Raw genomic sequence first — 19,253 nt, forward strand, 5'->3', positions numbered from 1 at the left:
GCTAGTTGGCATGTTGAATAGACCACCGGACTTGAAGAACTAAGTCTGAATTCTGCTTCAGACTTTGACTAACTGTGTGACTTTGGATATCATTAAACCTCTCTCAGCCTCAGTTTTCTCACCTATACAATGGGGATAATAATAGCACCTACCTCATAGGTTTGTTGTGATTATCTATGTAAAGCATTTGGCAAACCAAGTGCCGTATAAATGCTAGTTATTATTACCTAGATACATGGGTAAATTAAGCATCACAGGAAGGATTTGAACCCCCTGTTCATTCTACCACTAGCTATACCACCTTATTGCCTGCCTGACACTGGACAAGTCCCTTCCACTCTCTGTACTTCAGTTACCTTCTCTGTAAAAGAAAGGGATTGAACTAAACGAACTCTAAGGTCCCTTTCAGACCTAAAGTTTCTAATCCTAAACTGAAACTTTCTCAGAATTTCCACATTCCGGACTCCAGGAAGACAAAGGCCGCATTAGATGTGCATTGAGATGTTCCCTTGCCTGATTCAGGTCTCCCTCTCTCACCTGGATACTCTCATGGGTCCCTCTGCCTCAAGGCCCTCCCATGTTAACCTGTCCCCTACTCAACTGCCAAAGTGACTCTCCTAACACTCAAGCTGGGTTACCCCCACTGTTCAGTGAGCCTCAGTGACTCCAGAATCAAATGGAACCCCCTGTGTTTGACATTCAAAACCCCTTCCTACCTTTCCAATCTCCTTACATCTTACTCCTATCTGCATACTCTATAGTTCAGCTATGCTTACCTTCTTTCTTTTCCTCATCCAAGATCCTTCATCTCCCAACTCCAAGCTTTTGTATTGGTTATCTCCCATGACTAAACTATTCTTCCCTCCTCCTCTTGGGCTCCTGGCTCCCCTTGGCTTCCTTCAAGACACAGCTCAAATCCTACTTTCTCCAGACTCCCCTCCCCCATGCTAGTGCCTTCCCCTTGCAGAATACCTTCCATATTCTTTGTATATATCTTTACATACCTAGCTATTTCCATGGTATCTCCCCTATTAGAATGTGAGCTCCTCAGGGGCAGAGACAATTAGTTGTTTTTGCCTTTCTTTGTATCCTCGGCACTTAGTACAGTGCCTGGCACACAGTAAGTGCTTAATAAATGCTCATTGACTGACTGACTGCCTAATATGGACCAACCACAGAAATTCCATACAGAAGGAAAGAAGTAGCAGAATGATTTCAGTCAAGGGAAGCCTTCTTTTCAAAGAGAGGACAAACGGGGATTATCTTCCAAAAGTGAGGAGAGAAGAAGGTGGGTGACCCAGCAGAAACCAAGACATGAAGGCTAGCGTGAAGATTTGGTACAAGAAACCCTCTATGGAGAGGGGCTTGACTCCAATAGGGAGACCAAGTTTGGGGAAAGAGGGACATGAGGCTCGTGAGGCCCAGGGAGACCAGAAAAATATTAAAATAATAATAAACAACTCCCACTTTTGCAATTTAAGGTTTGCAAAAGCACTTTCTTCACTAAGCCCACAGGTAAGTAGTGTCAGCATTATGATCCCCATTTTACAGATGAGAAGACTGAGACTCAGAGAAGTCATGAAATCTAGAGCTCAACGCAACCTTAGAGACCACCTAACCCAACCATTTCATTTTACATACAAGAAAACTGAAATGGTCTAGTCATTTTGGAAAGCCGTTTGGAATTAGGCTAAAAGGGTGACTGAACTGTAGATACACTTTGACCCAGAGATCCCACGGTTGGGCACATACCCCCAAGGAAGTCAGAGACAGAAAGGCCCTCATGTATGCCACAATATTTAAAGAAATGGTTTTTGTAGTAGCCAAGAACTGGAAACAAAGTAAATACCCCTCAATTAGGGAATGGTTAAACAAGTCATGATCAGTGAGTTCTGGGAAATATCTGCCCTGTTATAAACAGTGTGAAAAGTTCAGATAAACATGGAAAAATGAGGAAGAACTAAGAAATAGGATACGCAATGACTGTAACAATGTACATGAAAAGAACAATATTGCGCAATTATAATGGCTATGGTTGGCCCTGAGAAAAGGGATGAGAAAAGGCATCTCCCTCCAAAGGTGGGGGAAGACAGTGGGTTATACTGCATGCACTGCCAGACTTGGTCGATGTGTTGATTTGTTAGTTTTGCTGAACTGATTCCCTCCCCCCCATTTTTTATTCATTGTTACAAAGAATGTCTTGTTCAGTAGGGGAGGGGGAGGGATATATTCAAAAATGAAGGTGATGTAAAAACAAAAATATGTCAATAAAACGTTTTTTAAAAAGAAAATTGAAGCCCAAGGAAGTTGTGACATGCCCAAAGTCACATGGTTATTAAGTGGAAGATAGAAGGACTAAGTTTCTGGACTTGGAGTCTGGCCTCTTCCCATCACTGTCGATGCTTCTTGCCTCTCTTGAGGGTGGGTGGAAGGGGAGTAAATTAGAAAGACAAGAAGCGGCCATTCTGGACCCCCTGTTCTCCAAGTCGACTGCTAATGTTTTCAGAAGAATGTCCTCATTTGGTCAGTGAATCTATGCATCAGATCCTCCCTTCCTGGGTCAAGACAGGCATGCCCTGGGTGGATCAGGAAGCATGCCTGCCCCCAATGGTGGTACCACAATCCAGAGAGATTCCACCTGTTAGGCATGACTCTCCCCCAGTACCCATTGCTTTGAGATCTTCTCTCTTCCCCCTCTCTAAGCAAACTCCAAATAAGTAATACCCAGAAACACCTACTAATTAAATACCAAGCAATGCTCCTTATACCAGTTCACGATTTGACCATTCACATGTGCCAACATGGCAAGGAAGGGGCAGGATGGTATACTATGGTGATGCCATTAGAATAGAAGACAACTCAAATTCCGCTGTCTTCAGGAAGCCTTCTTGGTTTTCCCAGCTGGTAGGGACTTCCTTTTTTAGATCACCTTCCATCTACTCCATAATGTAGCTACCTGGCTACTTACTTACTTACTTACTTACTCCTCTATTCAAATGTAAAGGCAGAGATTATATTTGTCTTTTTTTGTATGCTCAGCACTTTGCACACTACCTAGCACACAGTAAGCAGTTAATTAATGCTTATTGACTGTCTTACTGAAGGAAGAGGCTGTCTCACTTTTATTTTTGTATACCCAGGCTACTGGGTATGGTTCAGCACATAGTAGGCACTAAGTGTGTGTTCATTAATTTGAGAGGAATGTAATTTAGTGAAAAGAACACTGAATTTGATGTGAGATGATCATGGTTTAAATTTCATCTTTGCCACTTACTACCTTTGAGAGAGTCACCTCTACCTTCTGTCCCTCGGTCTCTTCATTTATAAAATCAGAGGGTTGGAATAAATGCATTATAAGGTGCCTTCCAACTCTATATCGATGATTTGGGCATCACATTTTGAGTCAACATGCCTGGCAACAAGTCCCAGCTCATCCACTTACTACCTGCATAGCCTTGGACAAGACTGATCTCCTCTCGGGGTCTCAGTTTCCTTTTCTGTAAAATGAGGGGGTCGGTTTAGATGAGGTATAAGGTCCCTTTCAAATCTGAGTCCTTATATGGGCCTCCTAATCCTCATCCATGGCTTCCAGATGCTCAGCCACTTGTCAGATGACCTGCCCATTCAGATGACCTGTGTAATCCAACTTCTAGGCCATGGTCCAATCAACTGTGCTGATCTGCCTGACTGCATCCTTATGGAGAGAATGCATTTTTAATTTATGGTCTGAGTTGGATTTGAGGTCACCAAAAAGCCTAAAAATGCCTTGGCATGACTCAGTAGGAATGAAAAACACAGCGTCAGCATGAAATCCATTATCCTCTGCCCCAATTGGATCCACCTGAAATACACCATTTAGTTCTAGGTAGCACATGTAGAAGGTCACAAACAAGCTTGAGAGCCCCCAGAGGAGGGTGACCATGATAATGCAAGGCCTCAAGGCCACACTGCATGAGGATGGTTGAAAGGATTGTTGCTGTTGTGCTTTTCCTTCATTTTTGAAGAGGACCATGACATCAGAGAGATGATGACATGACTTGCACTTGACTATGTTTTGAGTGAGGGAGAGCTGTGCAAGGTCACCAGCTTCACTTTCTTCTCCTGAGCCATCTAGATCCAGTGACCAGATATTCATCAGGATGACTGGAGATGGTCTAGGATGAAATGGGAGGCCTTGGTCTCTTTGGCTGAAGGGATTAAAGTTTTCTGGAAAGAAGAAGAGATTTGAGGGCAAGGCAGAGAGAAGTGAGAACAATCTTTAAGTATTTGAAAATATAAGAGGGATCTGACTTCTGCTTGGTCCTAGAGCAGAACTAGGAACAATGGGTAGAGGAAACAGCAATTTAGGATGGATGTCAGGAAGAACTTTTTAACAAAGTTCTGCCAAAACCTTAAAGACCTGCATAAATGGTACAATTGTCATTTCTTGTCAAAATACCTACTCGTCTCTGGTCTTAGTGAGTTTGGGGTCATTTGGTATTTCTGGTCTACCTTTCTCAGCCCCCCCCCCCCACTCCCTGCCCCCGCATCCTCCTTTCTTCTGCCTTTCTCTCTCTGCACATAGTACATAGGGAACTTGAAACCAGAAGCACTAGATTCAGTGCCAGTAATGATTTCTCAAATGACTACAAAGGAGATTTCTCCTAGTCAAGAAGTACAAGTATTATGCTCATATACATGAAGAAGCTGTGGCCCAGAGAGGTTTAGTAATGTAGGATCATAGATCTAAAGCTGAAATGAACCTCAGAAGCCAACCTCTTCATGTTACAGATGAGAAACTGAGTGCCAGGGAGACAGAGTTTTGCGCAAATTCTTACAGATCGTAAGCATCAGAGACAGGATTTGAATCCAGGTCCTCTGAGTCCAAAGCCATTGAGTGTCCTTTCCACCACATCATACTGTGACTTAACCCTGGTTCCATAGGAACTATCAGACCCAATATATATTGAGTTGGTTTTGGATGGGCCTGTGATTTAAGTGTTATTAGGCTTCCCAAGGAGACTGCCTCCACTACTAATCCAGATGGTCAATTGCTTTGTAATATATTGTCTTAGAAAGTTGCCTGGGCTACTGTGAAGGTAAGTTACTTGTCCAAGGTCACCTAGCCAGAAGGAAATCAAACTTGAAGCCAGGTCTTTCTTCCTTACCTGTCTTCTTACCTGGTTATATCACACCATCTTGTTGCTTGGTTGAGTTTGGATTTAGAATTGGAAAGGACCTTCAAGATCACCCAGCCCAGTTTTACAGAGAGGGAAACTGAGGCCTAGAGAAATAAAATGACTTTCATACAGATAAATATCAGAGTTACCACTTAAATTCAGGTCCTCTAACTCCAAATGATGCCTTTCAAGGGTCCTGCCAACTCAGAGAGTCTGTGATTCTGTGACAACCCCACAAGACTACCCTCCCCCTCCCACCTACTTCCTTCTTCCCCAACATCAGGCGTTGGTTCTTTCTGTGAGCTGTTGGCACCCTCTGCTGCCTGGTAGCAGGATTGCTTCAGCCCCCAGAAGCCAGCCCTTTTCCTCACAGAAATAAAATGATTCTTCCCTCTTCTTCCCTTAATGGAGGAAAGCCCATGTAGGCATGAAATTGGAATTGCTTTGGCCTATTAACAGCTTGGTTGTTGGGCTCCACTGACCCCTGAAGTACATTAATATCTCAGCGGCAAGTGGGTGAACTGCAGTAAATGGTGTGGGACTTTCCCAAGGAGAAGACAGACACCCTGCTTGGCCTGACATGGCTGCTGGAAATTCGGGGCTGACTCAGTACCTGAGATGCAAAGAGAGAACTCCTTAAATTGGCTGAGCCATCTCAGGGGATGAAGAAAAGACAAAAGACGAGAGTGAGGGAAAGGTAGCATAGGACATGCATCAAAATGAACCTTGACACTCTCCTTTGGAGTCAAAGGAATCTTGCATCTGCCACTTGAGAAGCTGTGTGACTGAGCAACTCCATTGCCCTCTCCTGGCTTTTAGTTGCTCGTCTATAAAGTAGATGAATTCGACTACATGGTCTCAAAGATACCATAGGAAAAGAAATTGTCCAAAGTCAGGCAAAACTGGGATCTGAATCTGGTGCTTCTGGATTCAAGTTCCCTTTTTACTACATGGAGAGAGAGAGAAGAAAGGAGGGTGCAGGGCAGAGAATGGTAGACCAGAAATACAAATTCCCTAAGACACCAGACACAGGTAGGTACTTTGACAAGAAATGAGCACAAACTCCTATGAAAATTTTAACCACAGCTGTAAATGGTTAATAATCCGCTCACTTTTTCCCAGCACTTAATGGTTTTCACATCCACCTTTGGAGGTTTATAATATCTCTGTTATTCCCATTTTGCCACTGTGGAAACTGAAGCCCAAAAAAGGGCAAATATCCTTGCCCAAAGCCACACAAAAATAGGTGGTAAATCCAGAAAAATCCAGATCATAGGCTCGAAGAGTCAGAAAGAACCTCTGAGCCATCATTTTACAGTCAGTCATTAAGTAATTATTAAGGACCTACTATGTGCCAGGCACTGCAGGAACAAAAAGAGGCAGAAAATAGTCCCTACCCTCAAGAATCTTATAACCTAATGGAGGAGACGACATGCAAACAGCTTATGTACAAACAAGCTATATGAAGATAAATTGGAAATAATGCACAGAGGGAAGTCACTACTCAGCATCATCATCCTAGCTAGCATTTATATAGTACCTACTGTGTGCCAGGCACTGGATTAAGTGCCGTACAAATACTATCATTTGTTCGTCACAACAACCTTGCGAAATAGATGCTATTAAATCAGAGGATAAAAGAGTTCTATTTTGGTCATCTCATTAGCTCTCATGGGTCCAGTTATCTCTATGCAGGTGAGTCCCAGATCTATGTATCTGGTCCTAACTTCTCTCTGAGCCTTTGTCTTGAATCACAAACCACCTACTGGATATCTCAAACATAACACACCCAAAATTCTCCTCTCCTCTTCTTCCTCCTCAAGAGTCTCCCTTCTTCCCAGCTTCTATTTTCTTCTCCTCAAGAGTCTCCCTTCTTCCCAGCTTCTATTTGATCACTATCTTCCCAGTCACCCAAACTTGCAGACATCGAGTCATCTTCAGTTCCACACTCACACACACCTCACATCTAACATACTACCAAACTCTCCTTTCTTTTGACTCTGCCACCATCCCTGTGCTGACCCTCATCACCTTACACTTGGACTATGACCATAGCCTGCTAGGGGTCTGCCTGCCTCAAGTCTCCCCTCTCTAATCCATCCTCCATTCAGCTGCCAGAGTGGATCTTCCTAAAATCTAGGCTTGACTACATCCCTCCTCTGTCAATAAACTCCAGTGGTTTCCTGTTGCCTCCAGATCGAAGTTCAAATCCTCTGCTTGCCCTTCCCCACGTGGCCCTTTCCTACCTTTTCAGGCTTCTTTTGCTTCACTGTCCTCCACCAACTCAGTGGTCCAGTAACTCTGGCCTCCAGCCACCATCTCTTCACTGTGCATTTACTCTCACTGTCCCCCCATGCCCAAAATCTTCTCCTTTCACACCTTCACCTCCCAGGTACCCTGGGTCCCTTCAAGACTCAGCTCAAATCCCACCTTCCATAGGCAGCCTTTCCTATCCTCTTCTCCAACAGCATACACATACTACTGGTCCCTTTCCCACTCAGATTAACTTCTGATTACACTGTATGTACAGAATGTTCAATGCAGTTAGAATAGAAGCTTTTTGTGGGCAGGGACTGTATTTTTTGCCTCCAATTAATGCCCAGTGTTTAGCTCAGTCCCTGGCCTTTTGTACATGCATGTTGAATGACTCCAGAGCTAGTGTGCTCTCCTGGTCCTCTGACTCCAACTCCCGTGCCAGACACCTTCCCCAGTCACTCTGGTGGGTGCATCTAAAGGAAAGAGAAGGGGAAGGGGACCAGATTAAAGACAGATCTGATGTAAAGAAAGAAGAATTCTAGGAAGTAGCCCCAGGAACTTCATATCCAAACTGAGAGACAAGGAAAGCTTGTAGAAATCCTTCAGGACTTCCAGTAGTCAGTGAGTCTTGAGACCAGGATTTTCCTGATTGACAAGGCAGACTCTCAGGGAAAAGGTCTTCAGAAGCAAGCAGAGGAGCAAAAGATGGGACAGCATCATGGTCTGACTTCTTGTGTGGAGGTTTTCCCAAAACTCTCCTCTGGCCTATAGCAAAGACTCTCTAAAGGGAGATGGGGAAGGAAATCTTGAGAAAGGTTAGTTGACCTAAAATGTACTTGCTCCAGGAAAATAACAACCTTCACGAAAGATATTCTCTGTTCTTTCTCTCTGTGTCTTTTTTTTGCAAAGCAATCATGGTTAAGTGACTCACCCAGGGTCACACAGCTATGTGTCAAGTGTCTGAGGCTGAATTTGAACTCGGGTTCTCCTGACTCCACTGTACCACCTAGCTGCACTCTTCCCTCTGTTCTTGAAATCAGCTAAAAAATAAAGATTTTCCCCCATCTCTGACATCTTCAGTCTTCTCAGATGAGATGGGGCTCTGTGGTTTAATCCAGTGACCAGGACAAACAGACAGAAAGGACATTCCCTCTTCTACTCTTTTGGAATTAGCAAAGCCTACTTGGTCCAAATATGGACAGGACTGTTGTTGACAATAACCTGCCTTTGGCCATCCTGAGGAAGCCCACCCTGGCCTTTCCTTCAAAGAAGGAGGAGCTAGAACCTATCCCAGAAACACCTCATTGAGCCAGAGACCTGGAACTCCATGAACACCCTCCCTGTCCAGGAATCCCTAGCTCTTCTATCTGGGGCCACAGGACCTAGAAGATGAGTGGCATTTTGATGAGAGAGGGGACATGGTTTAGAAATCCAGGACCTAAGACACTAGGTCCTAGAGACACAAAGGTAATCTCATCTGCCGCCTTTGTCATGTATTTGATATATGAACTTCAGTTCCTCCCTCACTCCCTTGGGAAATTTGAAGAGGATAAATCCTACTCACTACCTGCTCCCTGGACCAACTGTGAGAATTTCTTATAGGGCATGTAAAAAAAATTTGGTTTGAGCCTCTTGGGGCAAAAGGTCAGAGAAATTTCAAGCATTTAGATTATAAAAGTTTTCTTAGGGGCAAGGGGGCCTCTCAGTACCAGATCTCAAAACAATTTGTTGCTGGTTAAGAAATAGGTCTGTCAATGGAACAGATGAGGTATGCACTGTAGTACAGATTATATGCTTTTTTAAGGGGGTTTATTCTGTGAAGTTTGGATTCAGTCAAAGGTCCACACTTGAGGACCTAGAGGGTCACATGTGGCCTTGAACCTGCAGATTAGGAACCTGCAGATTCCTCACCCCTGCGCTATACAGAAGCAAAAGAGCACAGTATGGACTCAAAGATCCCAGCTCTTAGGGTAAGAATTCATTTTTTGATAAAAAAAACTCTTGGGAAAACTAGAAACCAGACCGGTAGAAACTAAGTAGAAGCCAGCTTCTCAAGCCATATGCCAAGGTAAGCTTGAGTGAGTATATGATTTGGACAGGGTAATATCCTTAAAAAATTAGAGAGGTAAGGAAGAAAATATCCATTAGATTTACGGATAGGGAAAGAGTTTGTGATCAAATAAAGGACAGAGAAGAAAACATAAGCAAAATGGACAGTTTTGACTACCTAAAATTGAAGTCTTTTTTCTCCACAAACAAAAGCATCTTAGTTAAAGTTAAAAGAGAAGTAGATAAATGATGGGAAAAAATCTTGGCAGCAAGTTTCCCTGATATAGATTCTATTTATTTTTTTAAATGCTATTTTATTTATTTTCCCAATTACATGTCGAGATGATTTTTAGTATTCTTTTTTACAAGACTTTGATTTCCAAATTTTTCTCCCTCCCTCCCCTAAAATGGTAGGCAATTTGATAAAGGTTATATATGTGCTATCACGTCAAACATATTTCTGTATTAGTCACAATTGTGAAAGAAGAAACAGATCAGAAAGAAAAAACACACACACACAAAAAGAAAAAAGTAAGTGAAAAAGTATGTTTTAATCTACATTCAGAATCCATCAGACCTTTATCTGCATGTGGATAGCATTTTCCTGCCTCAGTCTTTTCTACTTGTCTTGGATCTTTGGGTTCCTTAGAAGATTTGAGTCATCCAGAGTTAATCATCCCACAATATTACTGATATTGTGTATAATGTTTTCCTGGTTCTGCTCATCTCACTTTGCATCAGTTCATACAAGTCTTTCCAGATTTTTCTGAAATGTACCTCTTCATCATTTCTTATAGCACAATAGCATTCCATTACATTCATATACCACAACTTGTTCAACCATTCCCCAATGGATGGGCATCTCCTCAATTTCCAATATTTTACCACTACAAAAAGGGCTGCTATAAATAGTTTTGCACATGTAGGTCCTCTTCCCCTTTTTTATCTTTTTGGGATGCAGACCTAGACATGGTATTGCTAGATCAAAGAGTATGTATAGTTTGGTTGTCCTTTGGACATAGTTTCAAAATGCCCTCTAGAATGGTTGGATCATTTCATAACTCCACCAACAATGCATTAGGGTCTCAAATTTCCCACATCTTCTCCAACATTTATCATTTTCACTTTCTGCTATATTAGTCAATCTGATAAGTAGAAGGTGGTACTTATGAGTTATTTTAATTTTTATTTCTCTAAAATAGTGTTTTAAAGCATTTTTTAGTATGACTGTAGATAGTTGATTTCTTCATCTGAAAACTTCCTGTTCATATCCTTTGACCATTTAACAATTGGGGAATGACTTGAATTCTTTTAAATTTTACTCAGTTCTCTATGTATTTGAGAAATTAGGCCTTTATCAGAGACACTTGTGATAAAGATTGTTTCCTAGCTTTCTATTTTCCTTATAATTTTGGTTACCTTGGTTTTGTTCTTACAAAAGCTTTTTATTTTAATATACCAAAAATTATCTATTCTATACTTTGTAATGCTCTCTGTCTCTTATTTGGTCACAAATTCTTCACTTCTTCATAGATGTGACAGGTAGACTATTTCTTGCTCTCTTACTTTGCTTATGGTATCACCCTTTACGTCTAAATCATATATCCATCTTGACCTTATCTTTGCATATGGTGTGAGATGTTGGTCTATGCCTAGTTTGTGCCCTATTGTTTTCCAGTTTTCCCGGTGGTTTTTGTCAAATAGTGAGTTCTTATCCCAAAGGTTGTGGTCTTTTGAGTTTATCAAACATTTGGTTATTATGGTCATTGACTACTATGTCTCGTGTACCTAATCTTCTCCAATGATCCACCACTCTATTTCTTAGCCAGTACCAAATAGTTTTGGTGATTACTGCTTTATAATATAGTTTGACATCTGATATGCTAGACCACCTTCCTTTATATTTTTTCATTGATTTTCTTGGTATTCTTGACCTTTTGATCTTCCAGATGAATTTTGCTATTATTTTTTCTAAGTCTATAAAATAAATTTTTAGTAATTTGATTGGCATGGCACCAAATAAGTAGATTAATTTAGGTAGGATTGTCATTTTTATTACATTGCTTTGGCCTACCCATAAGCAATTTATATTTTTCCATTTGTTTAGGTCTGACTTTATTTGTGTGAAAAGTGTTTCGTTATCATGTTCATATAGTTCCTGGGTTTGTCTTGGCAGGTAGGTTCCCAGGTATTTTATACCGTTTGCAGTTATTTTAAATAGGATTTACATTTCTATCTCTTGCTGTTGGGCTTTGTTGGTCATATAAAGAAATGCTGATGGATGGAAAGATAGGAGGGTGGGTGATTGGCACCACTTGAACTTTATTCTCATCAGTATTGGCTTAAAGAGAGAGTAATATACACAATCAGTTGAATATAGAAATTGATCTAACCTGACAGGAAAATAGGAGGGGATGAGATTAAATAAAGAAGGGAGGCTGACAGACAAGGGGAGATGGTAGACGGAAGCAAAACACTGTCAAGGAGAAAGTGTGAAAGGAGAGAGAGGAAAAACAGGAGGAAAAATAGGATGGAGGGAAACGCACAGTAATCATTATTGTGAATGAAAATGTGATGAATTTTCTCATAAAATGGAAGTGGATAACAGTGGATCAAAAACCAGAATCCTACAATATGTTCTTTACAAGAAACACACTTGAAGCAGGGAGACACACACAGAGTAAAGGTAAGAGACTGGAGCAGAACATATTATGCTTCAGCTGAAGTAAAAAAAAGCAGAGGTAGCAATATTGATCTCAGACAAAGCAAAAGTAAAAATAGATCTAATTAAAAGAGATAAGGAAAGAAATTATATCTTGCCAAAGGTACCATAGACAATGAAGTATTATCAACACTAAACATATATTCATCAAGTAGCACAGCATCAAAATTCTTAAAGGAGAAGTTTAGTGAATTACAGGAAGAGACAGAAAAACCATACTAGTGGGAGACCTCAACTTTCCCCTCTCATAACTTGATGAATCCAACCAAAAAATAAACAAGAAAGAAACTAAGGAGGTAAAAAGAATATTTAAAAAGTTAGATATGATAGACAAATATTGGGTAAGGTGTGGGGAAAATAGGTACATTAATGTACCGTTCATGGAGCTGTGCACTGGTCCAGCCATTTTGAAAAGTAATTTGGAATTATACCCAATAAGTTATTAAACTATACAACATTAAATTAGGTAAACTTTAACGCACTACTAGGTCTATGCTCCAAAGAAATCAAAGAAAGAGGAAAAGGACTCATGTACAAAAATATAGCTGCAACTCTTTCGTGAAGACAAAGAATTGAAAACTAAGGGCATGCCCATCAGTTGGGGAATGGATGAACAAATTACGGTACATGGATGTGATAGAATACTACTGTGCTGTAAGAGATGATGGAGATGGTTTCAAAGAAATCTGGGAAGACTTATATGAACTAATTCTAAGCAAAGTGGGCAGAACGAGGAGAACAATTTAAACTGTGATATTGCAGAAACAAGCAATTTTGAAAAACTTATTTACTCCTATCAACACAATAACTAAAGATGATTCCAGAGGCCTCGTGAGGAAGCATTTTGCCTACCTGACAAAAAGGGATTAGACTGAGGGCAGGTTGAGACATATAGACACAAATGTATATGGGATGTGTACATATACACAAACACATGCACACATACACACACACACACACACACAGAGCCAATATGGGAATTTGTTTTCCTTGAATGTATATACTTAAAACTAGGGTTTTGTTTTTCTTTATTTCTCAGTGTAAAGAGAAGGGAAGGGAGAGAAGGTCATTAACTGAAAAAGCATTTAATAGGGAGAAAAAAAATGCCTTACTGGACCTCACCCTGCTTTGCAGAATAAGATAGGTGAACTAACTGATTTTAAGCTTCCTTTCCAGCTCTGACAAGATATATAGTCTAACATTTTTTGTGCTTTATTAGAGCTGACCTTCCCAGCTCTAATATTCTACGTTCTACAGCCCCTCTCAACTTTACATTCTAAATAAAATTTGTTCTTTTATAAAACCAAATCAGGTGCTTATTTCAAAGTTGAAAAACTTTGAAAGTAACTAGTTATATTTCTAACTTTGAGTTACTTTACAAAAGCAAAAATAAATTAATACTTAAAAAGTTTAGGTATCATGATAAAGATTTCAAGATGAATGTAAAACTGAAGTTGTATTAATGTTATAAAACCATATAGTAGGAATTTTAGTTAAAAATGTAACTGTGTACTACTTCACACTAGGGATAGTTTAGATTCAAACATATGATTTCATCTAGGTAGGGAACTCTAGCTGTTGAAACTCCCTCCACTGACACATATTAGCAGCCTATATGGGACCTATAGTTTTAGAGAGTTGTCTTAAGGCCAGGTTAAGAACCTTGCCTGTATGCACAAAGGCAATATGTATCAGAGGCAGGATCTGAACCCGGGTCTTCTTGACTCCAAAGGTGGCCATTTATGCACTGTGCTATGCTGCCTCTAAAGATGAAATTTAGTGTGGGTGGATAAATGTAAAGTCTTATATTTGAATTCAAACAATCAATCACAAAATTAGGTGATGAAAGACGCAAGGGAGAGTAGTTGATATTGTCATCTGAACCAAACTGGGCTCTAACTTGTGGGTGGATAGAGCTAAACAAAGCAGGCCAGAGAGAGGAAAGTCAGGCATCAAAGAGAAGCTTAATTTCAAAGTGAGGGGAATGGCGTGCCAGCAAGAAGGGAAATTATATACATGTGCCAGGGCCCCAGACCTAGTGGAGTAATCCACTCTAGTTTGACTGAACCTTGATTTATATATTTGCAGCTAGATAAAGAGTCAAACAGTGTAGTATAGCAACAGTGAAATACAAAAGCAATAGTGAAACAAGGTTGTCCAGTGACAAAATGTCCGTTCATAGCAGAGCTTCATGTCTGGGTCTGTTGGTGCTTGTCTGAGTTCAGGGACCATCAGTTCCAGAAGGTAAGTGCAAAGGATTGTTGTTATGCCAAGTTCAGGGCACAGTTTGCTAGCTGAGCCTTAGCTCTGGAAACAGTGTCTCCTAATATCTTAGTATTTCTTCCTTTTGTCCAAAGGGAGGGGGTCTAAAAGAACCCTTACTCTTTTAGCCAATAAAGAGAGGCCAGTTTAAGCCAAGATGCCATGAGAATCCAGCTGGGCCAGGACAAGATGTTGATTTGAATAGGTCTTGTCTAGCCACTGTTTGCTTGCAAGCAGAAAAGGGAAGGAGGTCAAAAATGTAGAGGGAGAAAATGCTTGAATCAGGGCCTTGGTGGTCAGGTACATAACAAAAGGGAAGAGAAAAAAACTAGGACAATATACTCAGCCCTCATTTGAAACCTTGGGACAGCTATCTCATCCAGATGTTGACTGCTTCTGGATTCGACCTGAATGAAACCTGAGGTCCCCAAAGGGTTCTACCATCCACTCAGGAGCAGGGGCTTTCTTCAGATGATCCAGGAGTCCACACCTACAAGTCTCACAACTATGGGGGTAGTCAGAAGGACCTGGTAGGGGCCCCTAGCTTGAGATGTACAATTGTGAAAACTCCTTACATCAATCTTTAATCTGAGTTTCTGGTCAACATTCTTGCTTATAAGTCTCTAAACAACACAGAGAGATGGTCCCATTTCCCAGCCACACAGGTCTGTTTTCAAACAAAGCAATAAGGTTTTCTCTCAGTTCCCATAATTACATAAGTCAGGTCACATCAATGTCACGTTACAGATCAAATTACTTAGAGGGCTCACAATGGACTAGTTTTGAGAATGGAGATTTACACGTCACCCAGGTAACTAAGGAAACTCAGACATAAGCCATGCAAAGCAATATGATAATTATCATCAATGTTAACTAACATCAAGCTTCCTTGTATCCTAGTAACCCCTTCTCAATATCCACTTAACCAGCACATTTGAGTCCCAGATGTCTCACGGAGTTATCTGGTCCCAAGATAGCTTTTCTAGAACAATAGGCTTTATTCACAGGACAGCTCTGAAGGGGGGTTCTGCCTCTCTGGTTCCAAATCTAGAACTTCCTAGGTAATTCTTAATTAATATAATTTAGTACAATCACTTAAATTTGGTTTTTCAATCTTGAAACTTCAGAGAATTTCAGTTTATATACCCTTGGCTCTTTTTATCCTTACCAAAATCCTGTACCTGATGTAAGAATCTTTTAAAATTTTATGAGGGTCCAGCCATAAAATGAGCTCTTATGCCTTTTAAAATGATCAGACAGATTCTTTAATAATGGGAAAATAATTTTACCTTCTTTACCATTATCCATACAATTTATGTGTAAATCGTAATCTAATTTGGAGAACTTATTACTAAAACATACTCAAAGCCTGAATTTCCATGATAGATAAATTTGGAATCCATTCATGTTGTTGCTTTCTCAAAATCTGCTGTTCCATTTATTTAGAAAACTTTTACATGACTGTCTTATCACTTCATCTAAGCATCTCCCCCTTAGGAGAATATCATCTCTATATTATAATTTGACCTCCAATACAAGTTAAAAATTTAAGATGTTCATACCTGCATCCTATTATAGTAACTCAGAGACATTCCAGTACCAATCTATTATTTAACAGATTTAGTATTATACTTACAAAATTTCTTGATTATGGAAATTTGCTATAAAAGGACAAGAAGGGACATAGTTATAACAATGTCATATATCCTAACAGGGATTTGGGGGAAATTGTCTTAGCTCTGTTTGATTCCAAGCATGAGTCATATCTGACAGCCAATCACGTAGTCACAGGGTATTAAAAGCAAGGCTCAGGATTAACCAAGTGAGAATTTTCCTGTTCAGAAAGCAAATACCACAATGGAAAAATAGAGTCAGATGGATCCTACCTAGGCTGTACCAAAGTTGTCCCCAAAACTTTTGCTGGGCACAGACATCCACTCAGATTGCAGTGCATGCCATTTTCTATTATTGGGTTCATGACAATTCAGACAACTATCTCTGCAATCAAATACCAAACAATAGAAATTGCAGTCTCAGGAATTTATAGCTTAAATAGCAAAATTTCACTAGCCACAACTTAGGGCCTAAATATCTTTCCTGATGTCTCCCTAACAGTTAACATTTCATTTATCCTTTATTTGTAAATTAAAACTACCCATATTCTATGGCTTCAGACATACAGCCAGTACCAGATAGTTGATTCATCATTAATATGTTGAATCTACATCTTAAAACTCCTCTATACACTTTCATAATAGCCAAGATTTTCAAATAAAAATTTGCTATTACATATTATTATCTGCTTTATAACAAAATTTAAGTTACTAGACATTTAACAATTTTAAAATATCTATTTTTATCACAACCTTTTAAAAGCCCAATTCATGTATAACAGCATCTAGATTAAAAAGTTGTTTTGTCTAACAGCGTTTCTGCTACAATGATCTCTCAAATTTCACAATATAAGAGAATTTAGAAATACAATAATAACGCAAACAACATCATGTATTTAAAACATGGAACAAAACTTCAGTCAGAGCCAAGATAAATGCAGGAATTTCTTGAGCTCTCCCCCCAAACCCCTCCAAATACCTGTAAAAAAAATTACTTTAAGCAAATTCTAGATCTGCAAAACCCACAAAATGATGAAGTGAAACAAATCTCCAGCCCAAGATAGCCTGGCAGATTGGCAGGAAGTGTCTATCGTGCCAGGCTGGGAGCAGAGTGGAGCACAGTCAGCGTGAGCTGTGCCAGCACAGACAAGGTCAAAGAAGGCCTCAAGAGACTGAATTACTGGCAGTTGAGGCAGTTTCCAGACTTCTCAACCCACAAATACCAAAGACAGCACAGAAGGTCAGTGAGAAAACTCTGTGCAATGTGATTTGGCTGGAGTTCAGCCCCAGCTTTAGGGTGGAGGTGAAAGCCCAGGCCAGTGGTAGCAGGAGCAGTGGTGGCTGCAGCTGCTTCCAGAGCTCTGGACCCACAGACGTTGGGGGATTAAGTGAGTGATACAAAACCCCTGAAGCCTGGGACAGTACAGCCATCCCCACCCCCACCTCCACTAGAAGCAGAGTCCTGCCTTGACAAAGAGGTCTCTATCTGGCTGGGAACATGAGCAAACAGGTCAAAAAAAAAAAACTCAGATTATAGAATCTTACTTTGGTGACAAAGAAGATCACAACATACAACCAGAAGAAGACAGCAAAGTCAAAATACCTACATCAAAATTCTCCAAAAAAAATATGAATTTGTCACAGGATATGAAAGAGCTCAAAAAGGATTCTAAAACTCAAGTAAGAGAAGTAGAGGAAAAAGTGGGAAGAGAAATGAGAATGATGCAAGAAAATCATGAAAAACGAATCAACAGCTTGCTAAAGGAAATCCCCCCAAAATACTGAAGAAGCAAACACCTTAAAAAAGGACTAACCCAAATGGCAAAAGAGGTTCAAAAAGCTAATGAGGAGAAAAATGCCTTAAAAAGCAGGATTAACCAAATGGAAAAGAGGTCAAAGGCTCACTGAACAAAATAATTCCTTCAAAATTAAAATGGAGCAGATGGAAGTTAATTACTTTGAGAGAAATCAAGAAATCATAAAACAGAACCAAAGTAATGAAAAAAATAGAACACAATGTGAAATATTTCACTGGAAAAACCACTGACCTGGAAAATATTTCCAGGAGAGAGAATTTAGAAATTAATGGGCTATCTGAAAGCCATGATCAAAAAAAGAGCCTAGACATCATCAAAATTATCAGTGAAAACTGCCCTGATATTCTAGAACCAGGGGGTAAAATAGAAACTGAAAGAATCCACCAATTGCCTCTTGAAAGAGATCCCAAAGGGAAAAATCCTGGGAATATTTAGTCAAATTTCAAAGTTCCCCAATCAAGGAGAAAATATTGGAAGCAGCAACAAAGAAACAATTTGAGTATTGTGAAAATATAATCACAATGGCACAATATCTACCAACTTCTACATTAAGGGATCTCAGGGCTTGGAATATGATATTCCAGAGGTCAAAGGAGCTAGGATCAAAACCAAGAATTACTTGCCCAGCAAAATTGAATATAATTCTTCAGGGGAAAAAATGTAATTTCAGTGAAATAGAGGACTTCCAAGCATTCTTGCTGAAAAGACGGGAGCTGAATAGAAAATCTGACTTTCAAATACAAGAATCAAGAAAAGCATGAAAAGGTAAACAAAAAAGAGAAATCATAAGGGACTTATTAAAATTGAACTGTTTACATTCTTACATGGAAAGATGATATTTGTAACTCATGAGATCTTGCTTAGTATTAGGGTAATTGAAGGAAATTAGATAGATAGATAGACAGACAGACATAGACAAATAGACAGAGAGATGGATAGATGGATGGATGGAGGGATGGATGATGGATGGATAGATAGGTAGATAAATAGCTGGCACATGATGAGTTGAATATGAAGGGATGATATCTAAAAAATAAAATTAAAGGGTGAGTGAGGAATATATTGGAAGGAGACAGAGAAAACTAAAATGGGGTAAATTATCTAATATAAAAGAGGTAAGGAAAAGGTTTCACAATGGAGGGGAAGAACAGGGAGGTGAGAGAGAATGAGTGAACCTTACTCTCATCAGATTTGATTTGGCTTAAGGAGGGAGTAACATACACACTTAATTGAGTAGCTTACCCTACAGGACTGTAAGGAGGAAGAGGATAAGAGGTGGGGAAATGATAGAATGGAGGGCAGATTGGGGAAGGGAGTAGTCAAAAGCAAACACTTTTGGAAAGGGACAGGGTCAAAGTTGAAAATAGAGTAAGTG

The sequence above is a fragment of the Notamacropus eugenii genome, chromosome 5 (genome assembly GCF_028372415.1).
Source record: "Notamacropus eugenii isolate mMacEug1 chromosome 5, mMacEug1.pri_v2, whole genome shotgun sequence".
Classification (NCBI taxonomy): Eukaryota; Metazoa; Chordata; class Mammalia; order Diprotodontia; family Macropodidae; genus Notamacropus; species Notamacropus eugenii.